The 19,059-nt window shown below is 34.5% G+C and overlaps 1 protein-coding gene across 2 annotated transcripts in view; it reads right to left on the reverse strand.

Moving 5' to 3' along the window:
* Positions 1-19,059, reverse strand: part of Oatp74d (Organic anion transporting polypeptide 74D) — a 75,031-nt gene that overhangs the window by 43,766 nt on the left and 12,206 nt on the right. The window lies entirely within an intron of this gene.

Here is a 19,059-nt window from a genome sequence, read left to right on the forward strand (position 1 = left end):
TTCGTTACGTTGTTAAGGGGGTACTCGAAATGAATCGTTTGAGAAGTCGTAATGGATCGGAGAGAATGTTCCTGGAAAAGATGGAAACTCATGGACGAGGCTATAAACTGGAGAGAAGCCCTTTCTCGTCTCACTACTGTAATCTTTTATTTTTATTTCCGCTCTGGTTTTATACTTATTACTGTTATACAACTCTAGTCGCCTAGAGACTTACAATGTATTTGAAATTTTTTATGCAGATTTAAAAAGAAATAAAAAATATGTATTAGCAGAAAATAAAAAAAAAACTATACAGAAATAAACTATTCTGAATTATTAAGATTAAAAATTAAACATCCAATTATTATATATATGTAAATAAGTAAGTAACAATTTTGACATTTGAAATAGTTTTAAACTTCTCCAAAGGCTCAACTGACAATAAGCCATTTGGAAAACCGCGGGTGAAGAGACAGAAAGAGAGCTGGCGATAACGCGAGGAGAATGAAAGAAAGTGAAAAAGCGGAGACGGTTATGCGGGACGACTAGACGATTCAAGCGGGAAACAAGAGTGATAAGAAACAGAGGTGTTTGAATGGATGAAAGACCTCGGTGACAGTGCGACAGGTATAAGTACGCAGGAGGGCTGCGACCGGTCCACCCGTCTGGCTTCCTGCGACCGTAGGCCGTTGTAGGTGCACGAGCGGTTTCGCCAACCAAGTGATAAGTATGTGTGCACATGTCTTCGTTTTCATTTGACGAAAAAATTTGCGCGCAGCCTCGCAAGCGAAAATCCGGAGGTGAGAAAGCGCGAGAATGAGTCGAAAATACAAGGGGCATTAATATCCTGAAGAGGCTTGAATGCTTTTGAAATCAAGCCTGAAAATATGTTGCAAATTAAAAAAAAAAAACACTAAATTTTTTTAATGAAAATTAAATCATAAAGTAAATACACAAAGATCTCATTATCATATACATATATGTAATTGTGATTAAAAGTTATATACATATATAAAATTTTAAATACACTACCTTTAATATTAATAAATTAATAGCAAATTAATAAATCAATAATATGAAATCTAATAAATGCAAAAAATTAATAACAAATAATAAATGAATAAATTTACAGAAATCACTTTATATACATATGTATCTGTTTATATTTATCTTCATATTCATGAGCTATGTTTTACATCAGTCGAAAATGTATTATATAGTTGCGCGTTATAGGCCGCATTAAATCGAGCAAAACTAGTGTCATATATAGCATCGTAATAAGTGCTCGTCATGCCGCATAGTTGTCAGTCTCGTAAAGTACGGTAAATTAAATAATAATCCGTCGCGCATTATACAAGTGCCGAGCACTTGCGGCGCAGCAGGTACACAGCTGCGACCTGCTCCACATGTTCATCATAAAGTCCTCGCGTAGGTGTAAGTGCGAGAGGTTGGCCGTATCACCTCGTAACCAAATGACACGTACGTGTGATGCATTGCACACGCTCCGCTTAATGAAACAAATTGATTTGACCCGGACTAGTGCCTATCGCGACAATAATTTCACGAAATAAGTCCACTGACCAGAGTCGTAGCACGTGCAACGCTTAGACAATGTCCCAAGATGCATCTATCGTAAACAACATGACGATTCAAGTGGCGTTCACATGACATAAAATTTTCCACACGAGTGATTTCTTTCATAAGATCAAATTTTTTTCTGATTTTATCAAGTTCTTAGTCAAAGTGATGAGGATTTTGTGGAATAAATTCAATAAAATAATCAATTCTAAACATCTTATACTTTGTAGAATAAAGTATCTCTAAAAATAATAAATAAGTAATTGTGTGCATGACATATATATATATATATATATATATATATATATCGCTAATATTTAGTTTCAAATTAATAATCGAAAACGAGAAACGAGAAACATGAAGAAATAAGAGACCCTTTTAAGAAACGTGATGATCACCATCAATGATCTATAATTGTAACTTGTGTATCGTATTTTTCTTTCACGAAATGAGAGTCGACAACATCGGAGCAGTAGTCCGGGTCAGTCCAATTGTTTCATTAAGCAAAGTGTACGTAATGTGTAACACATACGCACGCACACAGAGGCTGCAGGCCGGTTCACTCGCCTCTCGTACCTACGTCACGTCTCGATATCTCGGTTATCGAGCGTCCGAGCTCTCTATGAGAATATGGGACAGGCCGCAGTTGCGTACCTGCAGCTCTGAAGCTCTGCAACTCTGAGGTCATCCGGGCATGGTTCTCGCTCTCTTTTAAACGCGTTCCGCCAATTAAAAATCGATTCTTATATCTTAAGCAATCGAAAATCCATCGTATAAATAAAATAAAATTATACTGTAATCTACATCTCTGGAAAATATTTTATAAATTAAATTTAATTAAATTAATTATTTTAGATAATATTAAATTCTTTTTAATATAATAATTAACAATAATGATTTTATATAAAAGATTGAACTGTAATTAAGCTCGAGTAAATTAAACTGGAATACGAGATGCAAAGTTTTTCTATTAATAGAATTATATTTATATTGTAATATCATGTAAATGACAGATTTCTTTTTATATTGTTATAAGATTATACAATTCTATTGTGCAAGACTAAATTCCAAACTTCTCTTCATTGAACCATAGACTCGGTATCCTAGTTTCACTTTCCGAGATATTATCGACACGCTACAAAATAGAATTTCCTACGTATCTCCGTCCTTCCGCTTAATTCTCTCTATGTTCTCGATATCAATGACCCAGTTGAACACAATGGAAAATCAGAACGCCTTTCAACGTGTACGCTGGTCCATTCTACAATCATTCCATTACTTGTAAGAGACATTATTCGAACCGTGATCGACTCAATCACAATTACATCATAAATCACGATATAGGAGACGACAGACTATAGGAATGAAATCATATCCAATCTAAATTCCTAATTAAATGTAATTAAATAATTGCGATCAAGGTTTCCGAAGAAACCTACATCCGCCGTAGATGCACCATTTTGTGCATCGTCGACGTCGAGGAAGACAATAAGGGAAACGCGGGAAAAAGCGAGGAGAGGAGAGAATCGGAGTTTCTCAGCGCGAACGTAGCATGTTTCAAAGCAGAAGCGTGCACCGAGCGAGCTGCATGTGCATACACATGCGCGCGCTTGTCTCTTGCCATTGAGATCTGACCTACTTCGGCAAGCACACGGTTCGCCGACACCGACCACCGACGTGCTTTACCCGAGCAAAAGCACCGACCGAGCGACCGAGATGCACCGATCGACATACGGGGTGCATCGCCGCGCGCAAGCGCGCTCGCCTCCGTCGCGCCGGGGATGGCCCGCTCTGCGGGGCACGATGCACCAGTTTTCGGTGCACCCGTGGTATATCGGGCGGGGATTTGGAGCGCATCGGCCTAAATATCCGTTAAGGGGTTGACGTCGGTTTTGACGTAGACACGGAGGCCGAATTACGCGCGGCGCTTATGATTAATCACGCCGGTTTTAATTGTAAGTTTATTTCGTATGTCTTTTTTTGAAAGAAATTAAATCTAATTATATTTTGGTCTGAAATACATTTAAATGCTATAATTTCTTTAAATGATATATATAACTTTTATAAATTTATATTCTGAGCAAAATATATTTCAATAATAAATAAGTATAGATTTTGACATATTACCGAAATGTAAATTGAATAGTTAAAAATATTCCAAAATGTTACGCTGAGGCACGTATTTTTAAATCAGTTGCATACGTGTTATTAATGCAAATTTCAAACGCGTTCCAGATTTCAGAGTGATATTTATTTCCAGCTTTATTTCAAGCATCGCTAAATGACGAGAAAAATAGACGGAAAGATATATGATTTAAAAGTAAGTCATCGAACGAAATGCATTATGAAAAAAGTAAGTCTGTGTGCATTCTAAAAGAAATAAAGAATTTTGAAATATGTGAGAGAGAGAGAGAGAGAGAGAGAGAGAGAGAGAGAGAGAGAGAGAGAGAGAGAGAGAGAGAGAGAGAAAAGCATTTTTCTCTTGTTAAATATTCTCATATTTTAAAAGCTTTTGATGTCTCTTTTTAAATCTTAAATGGGCATGTATTGATCGCATAATCTCTTCAGTAATAAAATATTTAAATTTTTTGTTTTATAGCCCAAAAGTAAAAAGAGAAATCAAGAGAGAGAAAGTCGCGAGAATATTACGACTCACGATTTATATCGTCAAGCGCGTTCGAATTACATTCTCTGTCAATTTCGTCGTCGAGTCTCAGAAAATTTCGGCAAAAACTCTGCTCCAAGAATTCGAGATGCATTACAAAGGGGTCACCGTTCACTGTTAATACACTCTCGACTAAATTTTTAGCCGAAGAGAACACACTCGATGTATCCTTGCGTTAAATATAGAAATCCTGATGCACAGTCTGGGAATAAATTTCTACGTTTGTCGTGCAATGTACAATTTTTCTGGAATTCTAATTAATTGCACAGAAGGGCAATGCAATTGTATGACACGCGATAATAAATCTTTGAAAAGTTTTGTAAAATGTTCTGAAATCAAATTTAATATTATTAATTATTAGCTATTAGTTAGAATCTCTTTATGTATAAGTATCACTTTTAATTAATATTATATTATAAAAAACGTTTATATTTCTTATTAATTAAATAAAGTGAATAAAATAAGTGTTGTCACATTTTCACGAGATTAAAATAATTATTTTTTAATATTATTACATTCGATATACTCTTATATTAGCACTTTCTCAAATTTCCACAATTAATGACATTTTGATCGAATAATTTTGAACCGTGACAACGCTTTTACACGCGAATACATGCAGAATTAATGCGCTTATTTTTATCGTACGCCGACTTTCCATCCTTGGAAGTCGTTAGATGCGACGAAGTCGCACCCGATCTGGTCGAGAATACTTGAACAAGTCGGTCTGGAATTGAGTGCCGTCTGGTCATCCAACTTACTCGAGACTCGAGGGTTTACATTGCGCGAGGTGTCCGCGACGCGTTATTGGCCGTAATATTATCGTAGACGCAATACACATACCATACGCAGCAAGGTGACGTGACACAATGCGTCTATTCGCAACGACTATTGAGATATATCGGGAACAGGCGCAAGTGTCTTTTATTCGCAAATGTGCGTCCAAGAGGGAACAGCAGCGACTTGTCAGTAAAACTCCGTGATACAAAATTCTCGGACCACCACTGACGTTATTAAAATCGTCCAACTTCTTCGTCGTTTTTGATCAAACTGATCTATGACATGGTAGTCGATGAATAAAATAAATAAATAACATTTCAAACAATGTGATCAATTGTCAAACATCATATTTATATATCGATATCGGTATTTATTTTGTATGCTAATATAATATTTTCAGAAATGCAGCCGTATGTTGTGAGTCAATATAAAAAATGATATTCGAAAGTAATAACGATAAGCAACGCGGACACACAAAATTCTCGATAAAGTTAAAAGGTCTTATCTTGAGACTGATAAAACTCAGGTATTTACAATCAGATTAATTTCTATTGCAGCTGAGATAAGAAATCAAATCTGTTTTTCGAAAACGTAAATATCTTACAAAAAAAAAAGAATGTTTAAGCTGTATACATAAAAGAAAGTGCGTTATAATTGAATGATAATAATACAACCAAACAATCTGAAATATTCATCAAGCTAAGTTAGTCAGTTATCACAGTATTCTTGAATAATTATCGCAAGAGAACAAAGTCCTTCGAAAACCCGAAGAGGATTTCCCGACACATACGACGCGCATTCGCGTCTGAAACTCAAACAGAAATTTATACGCGACCTCCATCAGCGAATCCGCAAATAATCCGCGGCCGTACTTCTATAAATTCACCTTGAAGCAAACGGCCGGCCTTCTGCGAGCCTTCCCCTCATCGGTGAATAAGTGCACTGAAAGTGCATCAGGTCATTTGCGTATTCTTAGCGGCGCTTATTGATTTTCAAATAATTCGGACATGAACGCGAACGCAAGCGCGAAAATGCAATGCATTCCCGCCCAACGGTAATTCAGGTATATCGCGTCTGTAAGATTATACCATCGATTTCTTATATTCCTTCGCCCCACTTATATGCATTTACATTTTTTTCCCCGATGTAATGTCAGTGATTGACCAAAGATAATGCGAAATTGCATCTTTTGTGAACAATAAAATCATCTAAAAATACGACAATCTTTTATATGTTTATATCATTTCATGGAAAATTGATAGATTGATAATCGGTGAAATCAATCTATTATAATACAATAATTAGATTATAATTAAAGATTTAGTTATAGATGAAATATTCAAATACGTACGTACACATTTTTCAATCGTAATAAAGGTAATATTCAATCAAGCTTTTTTTCTTCAAATTAAGAAAGATGTTGAAAATTGAAAAAAAAAAAAACAGAAAGAGAAGAAGTTTTAATACCTTTGAAATAATCATGATAGTCGCTTACAGAAATATTTGAGTTATCGGGGCGAGCTCCCAGCACGAGAACGCGATGAGGCTCGAGCGGACTCGTTCCGGACACGATAGGGATTCTCTTGACGCACGTGCATTCGCACATGCAAGCACGAGGATGGACGGCGGGCGTTGCTCGCAGCTTGCAGCGGAATCGTCAAACTGGGTCAACGAGACACCGTCGCTCCTGACGCATGTTCGAACACACATATGTATACACATTGCATACACATACACATACACAGACACATATGCGCTTGCCGTTGCATCGTGCGCGCGTATGCGCAGATGTCCTATATGCGCGACACTCGTGTCGCTTGAATCCCTATTCTCTCTGGCAAAGTGTCTCCGGACTATTGACATTTTGCTAAGACGAGCCGCAAGTTTCCGACGACGCGGTTAGGTTCTGATATTCGGTTATTTTCTCAACCGATTCAATTCGACTATCTATCTTCGGCGACCCAACGTGAATCACGGATCACAAGCGGGAGATACGTATACGCTTATCGATCCTATCTGTCATCTGCGATGCTTTTATCGGGGACATAGACGTGTAATATTACTGTATTGCGAAACAATGTTTCCACATATTTCTTCATTCATTCGTTAGTGGCCGCGTTAGTATGTACAATCTCACTGCGTACTATAACGAGAGATCGTACCCATCAAAATTTTTAGTCATCTAAATATTTTACAGATATATTTTATAACTTTAAAAGCACTTTTATCTATAAATAATTTAATTAATTATTAAAAATATATTTTTATTAACGTTTCGCATAGCATGAATACTTTTCGAATGGACGTTACCATAACGAGAGGATTAGTCATGTATATACATATATACATGTGTGTAAATTTCAGACTTATAAATGTGTATTGTGTTTTTATTATTAATACGTGTGGATTAAAATAATGTTTTTATTAATATTATTTTTTTTTTACATCATCGTCCGTTCACAAGATCAATATGCACGCGCATGTTACTTCGTCTCATTGAAAATGTCGACAGAATTTTGGCGATCTTGGAAGGAAAGCGAACGAAGTGAAAGTGTGACCCGTCTCGAATTTGCGATTAGAGGGGCCTCGCGGAAACTTCCAGGCCCCGAAAGGCGCCGAAAAAGGCGAATCACCTCGACGAAAGCGGCTCCTCATGAACGAGAATCGTGGAGGAGAGACGGAGAAAGGAACCGAGAAGAAACAGAGAGAGTATGTACGAAATAAGAGGTGGTTGTTCGAGCAATACGAATGTTTGCCAAATGACGTCAAACATCCATGGAGACCAGGCTCTTTTGGAACTGACGTCGCGTCGGTTTGCACGTTAATACTATGCGACGTCGATTAATCTTAAAAAATCTTGCGTACAAAAAAAAAAAAAAAAAAAAAAAAAAACGACTGTAATTTACGTAGTAAAATCTAACACGATGAGAGATAAAAAGATTTGTAAAATATGCGGTACCTACAAATATTCAAACGTAAAAAATGAAAAAAAAAAGTGAATAGAAATTAACACGCTTGCAGGACTTTTTTTCTCATTTTCTTTTTATCTAAAAAATAATTTTAATCCATGTAAATTCTCAACTTTTATTGCTTTGTTATATAATTTCAAACTTAACATGTATTTGCATAAAAGCACCAAACCATCAGCAAGAAGACATTAATTAACAATATTAATGTCGATAAAAGCCTAACAAGAACGATGTCCGCTCATACTCGGACACATTATAGTAATTTTAATCCCGAGGCAATGATGCCATCAACGAGGATCAGCAGCATTCTTTGGAGCGTAAACGCTCGACAACGGACGTATGCACGCATTTCTGTTTACATCGTAGCTTTCTATGATGCGGCACGCAACGTTCGCATGTCGAGGAAACGAAAAGAAAAAACAAAAGGGCAAGAAAGATTCGAGCAAGCAAGACAGAAGGAGAAGAAGAAGAAAAAAAGAAGAAGAAGAAGGGGATGGATCTCTCTTTCTCGAGTGCATAATAGCCGCGCTGAAGGCGCTTCTCGTGTCTCGCGCGAGAGACCTTCTATGCATGCAGTCTTAAACACGAGCGCGTCTCATTATATAATAAACGTGCGCGAGCTGCACGAACGATATGTGTCATGTATGCGCACAATGCAATAATAACGAGCGACGAGAGGAAAAAAAGAGAGGAGAAAGAAACAAGCCAGGAGCGCGTCCAATACGTAAGGATGTCCGATGCGTGCGTTCAATGCACGCTATTGTTGTTTGCGAATATCAGATATAGAAGCTCCAACGAAAACGTCATGTCCCGCAAACCTTCAAGTAAGAAAGTGCAGAACGAGGCCGAATTATTTAAAATAAAAGCACCTTAGCAGTCGACTTATTATTCCCTTCATCTATTATTTTGTTACATATGCTTCTAATAATTTCCCCGAGCAAGTAAATTGTTCATGAATGTGTTTCATGAATATATAAGAAATGTGAGCAAATAAATAAATGAAACTTGAATCAATATTGTTGAAGATGTTGCACCCAAAATATTATCATTATAATTGTATTGCTAAAATAAAATTCATGATTTAGTAGAGCACAAAATTTGATTGTCAAAATAGACTAATTCTACATATTAAATCAGCCATCCTTTGTTCGGTATCTGTTACAAACAGCAAATATGAATCTCGTATGATGTATAATATAAAAACTTTTATATACAACTAATATTTATTCATAGAGTACAAGCGGAATGTTTCATAACAAAAGTATTAAAATTGGATCTAGAATCATAATATGTATATCTCACGAAAGTATATATACGGTGTGCGTGAAAAGCAAATAGGAAGCTGCGGATGGGCGGAAAAGCTCGACAATAGGGACGCGACACGCGCGCTCGTATATGCAGATGCGAGACGTCCGTCGTCTACGCACGCACGCACGCACACTCATACGCACAGATGCATTTTCTATCCCCCGTATTCATCCGCGTACGGCGACTCCGTGACCCACTTTCATCTCTGGGAATAACAGGCACAGACGCACACCTCTCGTCCACCCACGTGCGGAATCCCTCCTGTTGGTCGTTCCATTGCCATCGCTCGTTTACGTGTGCCGTGCACCTGCACGTGCACGCCACACGCGTTGCAATCTGCGTGGCAGCGATATTACCAATGAGTATATCCGATAAGTTCGTTCATTTCCACGCGTTATAATTATACGCGTCGAGATATTTATGCGGAGAGCTTATTGAGTTTTACAAATAAATACGTGGTGCAAAATTGTGCGTGCGTACAATAGGATATATCTAAAATATCCTTTCGTTAACAAGAGCATGGTATTTGTGTTTGAAAACTGAGAAATTAACTTTTATATTATTTCATTATTTTTCCATGAGATAAAGGGAATTTTTTTTTTAATTTTGTCATATTCTTATTTTTCTTGATGTAAAATATGAGTGCTATATTGTTCGTTGTAATTATATTTTTTATTCAAATATATTAAAAATGTTGAAGTTGTTTGATAATATTTTTTTCTTCAAATTAAGAAAGATGTTTAAAATTTAAAAAAACAGAAAGAGAAGAACTTTTAATATCTTTGAAATATATTTATATATGATAGATAGCTTAGAGAAATATTTGAGTTATCGGGACGAGCTCCTAACACGAGCGTTTACTACATTACTAATATATATTACATATATATTTAAAATAATAAGATAATTTCAAGCTTTTCAAAACAATATAGAAATATGATAAATTCGGAATTTATTAGACGCTTGCTTTGAAGATTGTGATTTTGTTCAAAACACACACTACTGAATTAACTGTCAAACGTAAAATCCATCGAAATGGAAAACACACATTCGGAAGGATTCCTTGCCAGGGATTTCGGCGTTCACGGGACCAAAATGGGAACTTCTAATCGAAAGTTCGGCGGATGCCAAGCCCGTTTCCCGCATCGACATGCATGTAGTGGCGATGCTTCATCAGCGCTTCGTCACGCGTGGAAGTCGTTTACCTCTCGGAGTTATTTGGCCCCTTCGTAGCTATTTGGTTCACTGACACGCACCATTCATGTACCATGCACGGGAAATGACATGACGCAGGCAAGAAAAAAAAGAGACTGCTGCATATAAGAAGATACAGAGAGAAAGAGAGAGAGAGAGAAAAAATAAATAATACAGAGGACCCTCGAAATTGAGTGAAAGAGAACATGATATCAGAAAGGAGGAAAAATATCAAAGTACAAAGGGACAGAATTATTCATTCACTTGGTACTAAACCAAATATGTCACACACAGGTGTATACATGTGTGTGTACGAAAGGAAAGTTAAAATAGATAGAGGTAAGCGGAAAAGAGAGGAGAGTGAAACGTAAATGGCCAGGCACACGTGCCAAGAAACGCGCACGTGAACGCTGCATGCTGTGTTTGAAGTAAGCATTGACAGCTGATTCCTGGCAAATCTTAGCTACTCTTGCTCTATATGCGATTATAACGGTTTAGTGCACTTGCATAAAACATTCCTCTCATTATTCTCAGAGTTCGACGATAATTATATAAATTACATTTTATAAGTATAATTCTGCATTATAATCTATAAATTTACAATTGCTCTGCAGTTTCAACTTTTGATTATCAATAAGCTTGCTCAGATCAATGATTCAAAACTGGATTAAATATAAAGATATATTCATAAATTCACAAATAATTGTTGATAATAATATAATATATTATATAATAAAGTCCTAATGTGTATAACAAAATAACGATAGCAATCGATACATAATATGATCGACAAACACTTTAATTGTGTCCTTGATCAAGTTTATTGATCAATCAAAACCACATATATTGTATATAATATTTTTTTATATAATATTTATTAATGAAAAATGACTGACTTTAGTGATGCGATACTCCATGACATCTATCTTTATAGATGCATCGTCTATTGGATTTTTATGATCTTTTAATATACTATTCTCAGATACTGCCACCGCAAGAAGCTCACAGCACGATATCTACGCCAACGACCGCGTTCAATTACTACGAAGTAATAAAACGAAGCAACATTGTCACGCAAAACGTGCCTTTACGACGCAAAGGGTCAATAAACGGTGTCTATTGTGCCAACACTTAAATCTACGTCATACGGTATTTCTAATAAAACCGTGGTGTCGATAGAACGCAGCTATTGGTGCAATGAAGATTACTGCGAATTTTTCTAAAGTCTGACAACCGCGTAACAGAATCAAGTACGCAGATTTTACGATAGTGCTTAAAACGCGCGTTTACTATGCAAATGTTATAGTTCCCTGTCATTTTATTTACTTCATCACTTTCTGTGAAAACTCACATTCATAATTATCCAAAAATTTTATTCTTCAATAAGTTTATTCCATAAAAACTCTCATGAAACGATATGTGAAAAAACTCTTGTTAAAGATATTATTGTACTTTAATTAATGCAATTAAAAGTAATATTTCTAATATTGAATATATTTATTGAAATTTTAATGTTCGTTTATATAGTCTGTTTTTTTTTTTAATTTTCTGACTTTTTAATCACGCTCTTTCTTTTTATAATAGAATTTAATAATTAATGCATTCAAATTTTTTCTTCTAAATATTAAAAAAAAAATTAAATCAATATTGACGAGAAATACACGTATTTTATTTATCTTGAAGCCGCTGCACCCAAGAGTGTCTTTCTCTTTTTCTCCTTGTCATCCCGTGTCTCTCTCTCTCTCTCTCTCTCTCTCTCTCTCTCTCTCTCTCTCTCTCTCTCTCTTGCATACGCGCTAGCAAGAGCATGTTTTACGAGTGTGCACAAGTGTACGCTTTTAGGCGTCATGTTCTCTCTTTTCCCCGCTTCTCTTTTGTACACTGAAACGAACATCACGGAGACCTCTGTATGGCAACTCGCCCGCCCGGCAGAAATGCATCTCGCATACAAAAACGCACGCGTCTCCCTCGCATCTGCAAATCCCGTCGCGTGTCTCGAAATTTCGGGAAATCATCGATCCCCCAGACACAATGATACGTGCCCCGAAAGGATTTGACGCTTCGTCGAAAACGAAAAGGATTGCATATTTTGTTCTATTCTTGGAAAATATAATAAATAAATTAATTAAATTATTGTTTGAGTGATATTATTATAATTAAAATGCGTGTGTATATTTGACGGCAAGTTTAAAAATGTTAGAAAATTTGAATATCAGATTCACATGTTAGAATAATATAAAATTTTATTTCAAATAAGTTTAATCAGTGCATTATCAATATACATATTATATTGACGTTTGTTAACAACAAAATTTTTTATTTTTATAGTTCGTGAATAAAAATTTCTGTGTCAAACAATTTTTTCTTTCCTCTCCCCTACATATCTTTTTCTAATACGCGAATCTCCAATTTCCAAGTCTCTTAAAATTAATTATACTAAATGGATTATTTTAAAAATAATCCATTTGTTAAAATATAGTCAATAAAAAATGAAAAAATGTCTCGCAAATTAAATAACGCGGCGCTTATTGTTTGATGATTGGCAAACAGTGGTTTCGCATTGCAAACAGGCAGGAACTTTGTAACCGAAGGCGCGCGCACGCGGCGCGATAAGCGCCTAGATCAGAGCCAAGTATTTAACTTGTTCGCATCCACGCCAGCAGGCAACTCTGATGACCATGGCCTTAATCACAACGAGCGTACACCGATATGAGCGACGCGCATCGCCTTTTACTGCGCTCGCCCTGCACGCTCGTCTGCAACGGCGAACCTCCAGCAAGCCAGGAAAACTCGTTACTGGCTACATCAAGAATTAAAGCCTATCTATTAAAGTCTAATTGTCACGTTAATTCAAACAAAATTTTATTATGTATATTTATTTATGTATTTATGTTTGATTATTTATATATATATATATATATATATATATATATATATAAATATCTAATAAAATTTTTATACTAATAAAAACAATTTTTATTAAAAGTAAGTATAATAAAAAAACTAATATATAGGAATGTGCAATAAATAAAATTCAACAAGCTAAGCGTTATTGGAAAAGAATTTTTTTCTCGATTATATCGCTTCCAACTTTTTCTTTATGTGGGACAGAATTTTGAATTTATTTTTTATGCTAAATGGACTGCTACTGAAAGTGACTTACATTAAATATATGTAACTACAATAGTTTCACTTTGAAGAAGAAACTTGTTCTTTAAAAAACTTGTTATTAATGATTCAGGTTCAGAACATACATCTGTATAATTTGTCTATCGTGTAAGATTTCCATCTCATTTTGAAGATAATTATGTTTATATTTACTACTTTCTCTCTCTCTCTCTCTCTCTCTCTCTCTCTCTCTCTCTCTCTCTCTCTCTCTCTCTCTCTCTCTCTCTCTCTGTGTGATATATTTATTTTTAGATTGACCTTAACTCTATCGTGGCTCGTTGTATCTTCGAGACACAGATAATTAGTGATAAAGTTTCCTGTGTGAAACGAATGAAAAACTGCACAAATATGCGCTTGACCTTAGGGTAATCATCCCTCCGCGGGGTCGACGGATAAAGTCATCGACATAAAAAAAAAAAAAAAAAACAAGGAACAACGTTGCTGCACCACGTTTTGCTCTGAATTGCGTTTAAATAAATTATCGTTATTATATGGACATGTTATCTCGCATTGAAAAATATAAAACTTTCCTATGGAATTGGTATTAAATGCTAACGTGAAATACTGACTAATAAATTGACAGTCTAGACAATTATCGTTAATCATTTCACCGTATATAATATTTGCATAACGTCGAATTTCTTTCATAAAAAATAAGAATAGAGAATAATATACGAAACATCTTGTACTTATTGTTAGAATTTTAGACATATTCAGTGACATATAAATCTCTGTAACATTTTTATTTTTCAAATAGTATTTTCATTTCTATTTATTTGTCCTACAATTTACGATATTTGTGGCTGCAAAAAGGTATCGTCTAAAGTTTGTCACGTCTTTTTTTATCCCGGTTCGTTCCGCCGAAATATCGATTCGGGCTCTGGTCCCGATATAAAGGCTCTCTGAAATAAAACGCTTTTGCATTGCACAAACGACAAAGTACACCGCTAAGGAAAAAAAAAATTGTAAGCGCGTTCAACGGTGCACTCTAGGCTCAATAAATTTATCACGAGGAAAAGCGCTATCTTATCAAGCCGGCATATGGCGACACCTGATTGGAAAATACGTGACAGGTGCACTTTTATGCACGAATCCGTGAATTCGCAATATTAGCGCTAAAGTATTGACCTCAATCAAATCACCTGACGATTCGCGATATCGTTATCTCGCATTCGCGCGTTGCACTTGCACAGTGTCGCGCCAGCCTGGAAGATAATCAACACGATAATATCAACGCGATAACGTCATGCGAAAATGCATTCCTTACGACTCAACTTCCAAATCAACTTTCTCGATAAGATAAAAAGAATGTGTGTTTATATTTTCTCAGTTCTCTCCAATAATATCAACTTACGTTGCGCACTGTCAGTCTGAATAATATTATTAACATTATTAAAGTTTTCTAGCACTATCGAAACAAAAATGTTTCACAATAAAACGAAAATCTTCAGAAAACGCGATAAAAATAAGTCTTCAAACAAAACAAAGGCGAGAAAAAATCATTTTCCGATTTAGAAAATATTTTGCACTTAATATCCTTATTATTAATAACAAATCTCGTGCGTTATATAAATTATCAATAAATGATCACTATATATTATTTTGCAATACAACCATGCTATAAAAGCAAATATTATATTATAAAATAAATATATATCAATTTGCAATAAGAAATATTTGTTTATATAATATTTATTTATTTATCTGAAATCGCATGTGAAAGAGAAACTCAATGTTATTGAATGATTATTGCAAAGTAGATCATTGCGCTTATTTCGGTCAGCAGATGGCATGGATCTTACAGAGAACCACAGTAGTTGCTCCAGTATCTGGAGTACTGGCGGCACGCGTTATGTACTCGTTTAGATACGGACGGGCTAAGAGGCCGCGGGAGAGACCGGCTACGAGATGACGAACGGCTATGACGGTTTACGGTTAAAGAATACGACGGACAGCATCGTCGTATAGGTGTGGATGTAATGTTGCCTGTCGGAGTACTTTCATTGGTGTTATACAACCGCGAGTCGACCGACCGCTGAAAAGAGAAATGGGAACACACAGCGATTCTCATCCGAACCTCGACAATCGCTCAGACTCGGGATTTAATGACATTCCGATATGGACAATAAGAATAACGAGGATAATGAGAACTGATAAATCGGAAAAATAAATAAAATCAATTAGAATAATTGTGACATTACTACATTTTGTAATAATAAATTTATTACAAATTAAATAATAATAAAATAATATAATAATATATAATAATAAATTAAATAATAATAAAATAAGAAAATTATTAAAAATTTATTATTACAAAGATTCTTTTCCGGTACTTATAGAAAATGTTTTAATTTTACAATTAAGTAATTAATTATTTAATATTCAAAATTTTTATAAAATTTATACCTATTAATATTACATAAAAATAAAATACAACAAAATATTATACAGGGTGTTCGGAAATTAAACCGACAAACTTTCAGAGGTTGTCGGGGGCACCAAAAAGATCATTTTTCACACATGAACCTAGGGCCGAAAACGTGTCGTTACAGCGCTATGGCACACAGAGTGTTCGAAAAAGATTGGAAGAAAAACTGAATAACTTTGAAACGGCAGATCCAAAGTAGATAATAATGTCTTGAAAAAGTTTCGAGGAAGGCTACAAAAATATGCGTTGAAAACTAAACCTATTAACTTTAGTGACGTTTCCGACCCTAGGCACATTTGCAAAAAATAATCTTTTTGGTGCCCTCGACAACCTCTGAAAGTTTGTCGGTTTAATTTCCGAACACCTTATATATTCCGTACCAAATCAAGGACTTTTTTCCCGGCCATTTTTCATTTGCTTCATGTTTTTTATATTTTTATATTTATTAAAAGTAAGTAGTTTCCATCATTTATTTTTTTTAGATTTCTCCATTCATACTCGAGTTATAAATATTTTGAAAAAAATTAATTTTAAAAATTTCATACACCTATTACTTTAAGAAGAATAAAGATATTGTCTTATTAATAACAATATCTTTATTTCCCTTAAAGTAATAGGTATATGAAATTTTGTGAATTAATTTTCTTTTAAATTCATAATTTGAATATGAATGGAGATAAAAATCATACAAACTACTTTCAATAAATATAAAAACATAAAAAATTAAGCAAATAAAAAATAATCGGGAATAGAATAGTTGATTTGGTATAGAATGTCTCATATATAAATTATATTTTATATAAAGATATTTTTGCATAAGAACACAAGGAGATCGTATAGAAATATTTTATATGCAAGAAAGATAGTGTGCATTCTGCAGTGGCACTTTATGCTTCGACTTTAACAATAGCGCATAATAATGAGATTATTTGTGTTCAAGTTTAGCATTCAGAGTTTTAAAGCGAGCTTTTCGCAATTTTATTCGATTACAATTTTCTGGGCTGAATAACGTGATTAAACGTATATTGCGTCATGAAATAATGAAAGATGACATAAACATGTAGAAACACCGATCAGATCGACAACTTCGATTATTATGATATGTTGACAGATCTGCGACGCAACTCGCGTTGGTGCATAACATCATGTTGATACAGACAACCAATACCTCTACAATTAATCGCCTTATCGCGATTTTTGTTATCAAACGTGAAATTATTGACAGTGACTTAATTTTAGCAACAATGATTCATCGATAAACTGAATTATCGTCACCATTTCAATATTATGGCATACGTTTAATATTGTAAGCTACATTTTCCTCAATATTTTTGATATTTTTTTTACAAGCAAAAATTAATTGTAGAATTTAAATTTTTAAACATTACGTCGCTTTATTTTCAGTTTATTAAAATATCAATGATAATGTTATTTGTATACGTAAAACTACTTTGTTGAATAATTGCTCAGATTAATATTAATGCATAATTAATTTTTCATACGAAAAAAATCTGAATGTCAAAATATAAAATATATTAAATATATTAAATATATATAATATATAATATAAAATATATTAAAATTTAAAAAGGAGGAAAACAAACGTAAATTAGCAACTCTAAAACTTTGAAATTTGTCTATATTTCAGAAGCACCATATATAAAAGCAGGGCAAAGGAGAGTTTCGTCTCGTTAAGCGCAAGGTTCGTGTAATCTCGATCACGGAGAAAGTGGAAAAGTGTATCATTCACTCTACATACCGGGTAATGTCAGATATAATAATTTAATAACACGATCTATCTATGTGAGTTTTCGGATTTATTATGATATAAGAAGATATTTATTATAATATAAGAAGAAATATTAATTTTAACCGGCCGATTAATTAATAATTGCCATTTACAATTAATGTTATTAACCTATTTATTTACAATAATTTTATTTCAATTTTTTTCCTAATAAAAAATGATATTTATAAAATAGAAAAATTTTTTTGTTTTCAAAAAAGAGAGAGAGAGAGAGAGAGAGAGAGAGAGAGAGAGAGAGAGATCAAATGTTAATGAAGATAAGCCAAAGCTCGACTTTATAAAATATAACACATATATATTTAAATATGTTTAATGTTTCAATTAAATTAAATAGTGCATTTCTCTTTAAATAAATAATAGAACAATTTACCCCAAAATTCCTATATGAAAAGGAATAAGTACGTATACAGGGTGTTCGGAAATTAAACCGACAAACTTTGAGAGGTTATCGGGGACACCAAAAAGATCATTTTTCACACAAATGAACCTAGGGTCGGAAACGTGTTGTTACAGCGCTATGGCACACAGAGTGTTCGAAAAAAGTCGGAAGAAAAACTGAATAACTTTGAAACGGCTGATTAAAAGTAGATAATAATGTCTTAAAAAAGTTTCGAGCAGGGCTACAAAAATATGCGATAAAAACTAGGCGGTTTTATTTTAAAAATTCAAGCTGATTTTGACTTGACCTTAGCGATGTTTCCGACCCTAGGTTCATTTGCAAAAAATGATCCTTTTGGTGTCCCCGACAACCTCTGAAAGTTTGTCGGTTTAATTTCCGAACGCCCTGTATAAAATATATTTTGGATATATATTTATATTGTGAAACAGCTGTCAAAAGTAAGAACACTCCAAGTTTTCCAAGATTTTGAAACGTTTCCAAGGGTGTATTGGACAAAACTTTATGCGTTACGTGCAGTTTCCAATTTTTGTTAAGTGAAACAAAAGAACATCTTAAATGTCAATTTTAAGGGCACCCAAGATTGGTGACCACCGGATTGGTGACCGCCGAGGAAACCATAGTAAGAAACCATCGCAAGTTACTCCGATTTTACCAACATGTGTAACAACGATATACAGATGTAGAAACGATGCGAGTGATTGTTAAGAGAACCAGCTGGTCATCGTTAAATCATCGAATGTTGCTATTTCGGTAATTACACGCGGAATAATTTACGATGTT

Source organism: Anoplolepis gracilipes, chromosome 16 (assembly GCF_047496725.1).
Source record: "Anoplolepis gracilipes chromosome 16, ASM4749672v1, whole genome shotgun sequence".
In the NCBI taxonomy this organism is placed as follows: domain Eukaryota; kingdom Metazoa; phylum Arthropoda; class Insecta; order Hymenoptera; family Formicidae; genus Anoplolepis; species Anoplolepis gracilipes.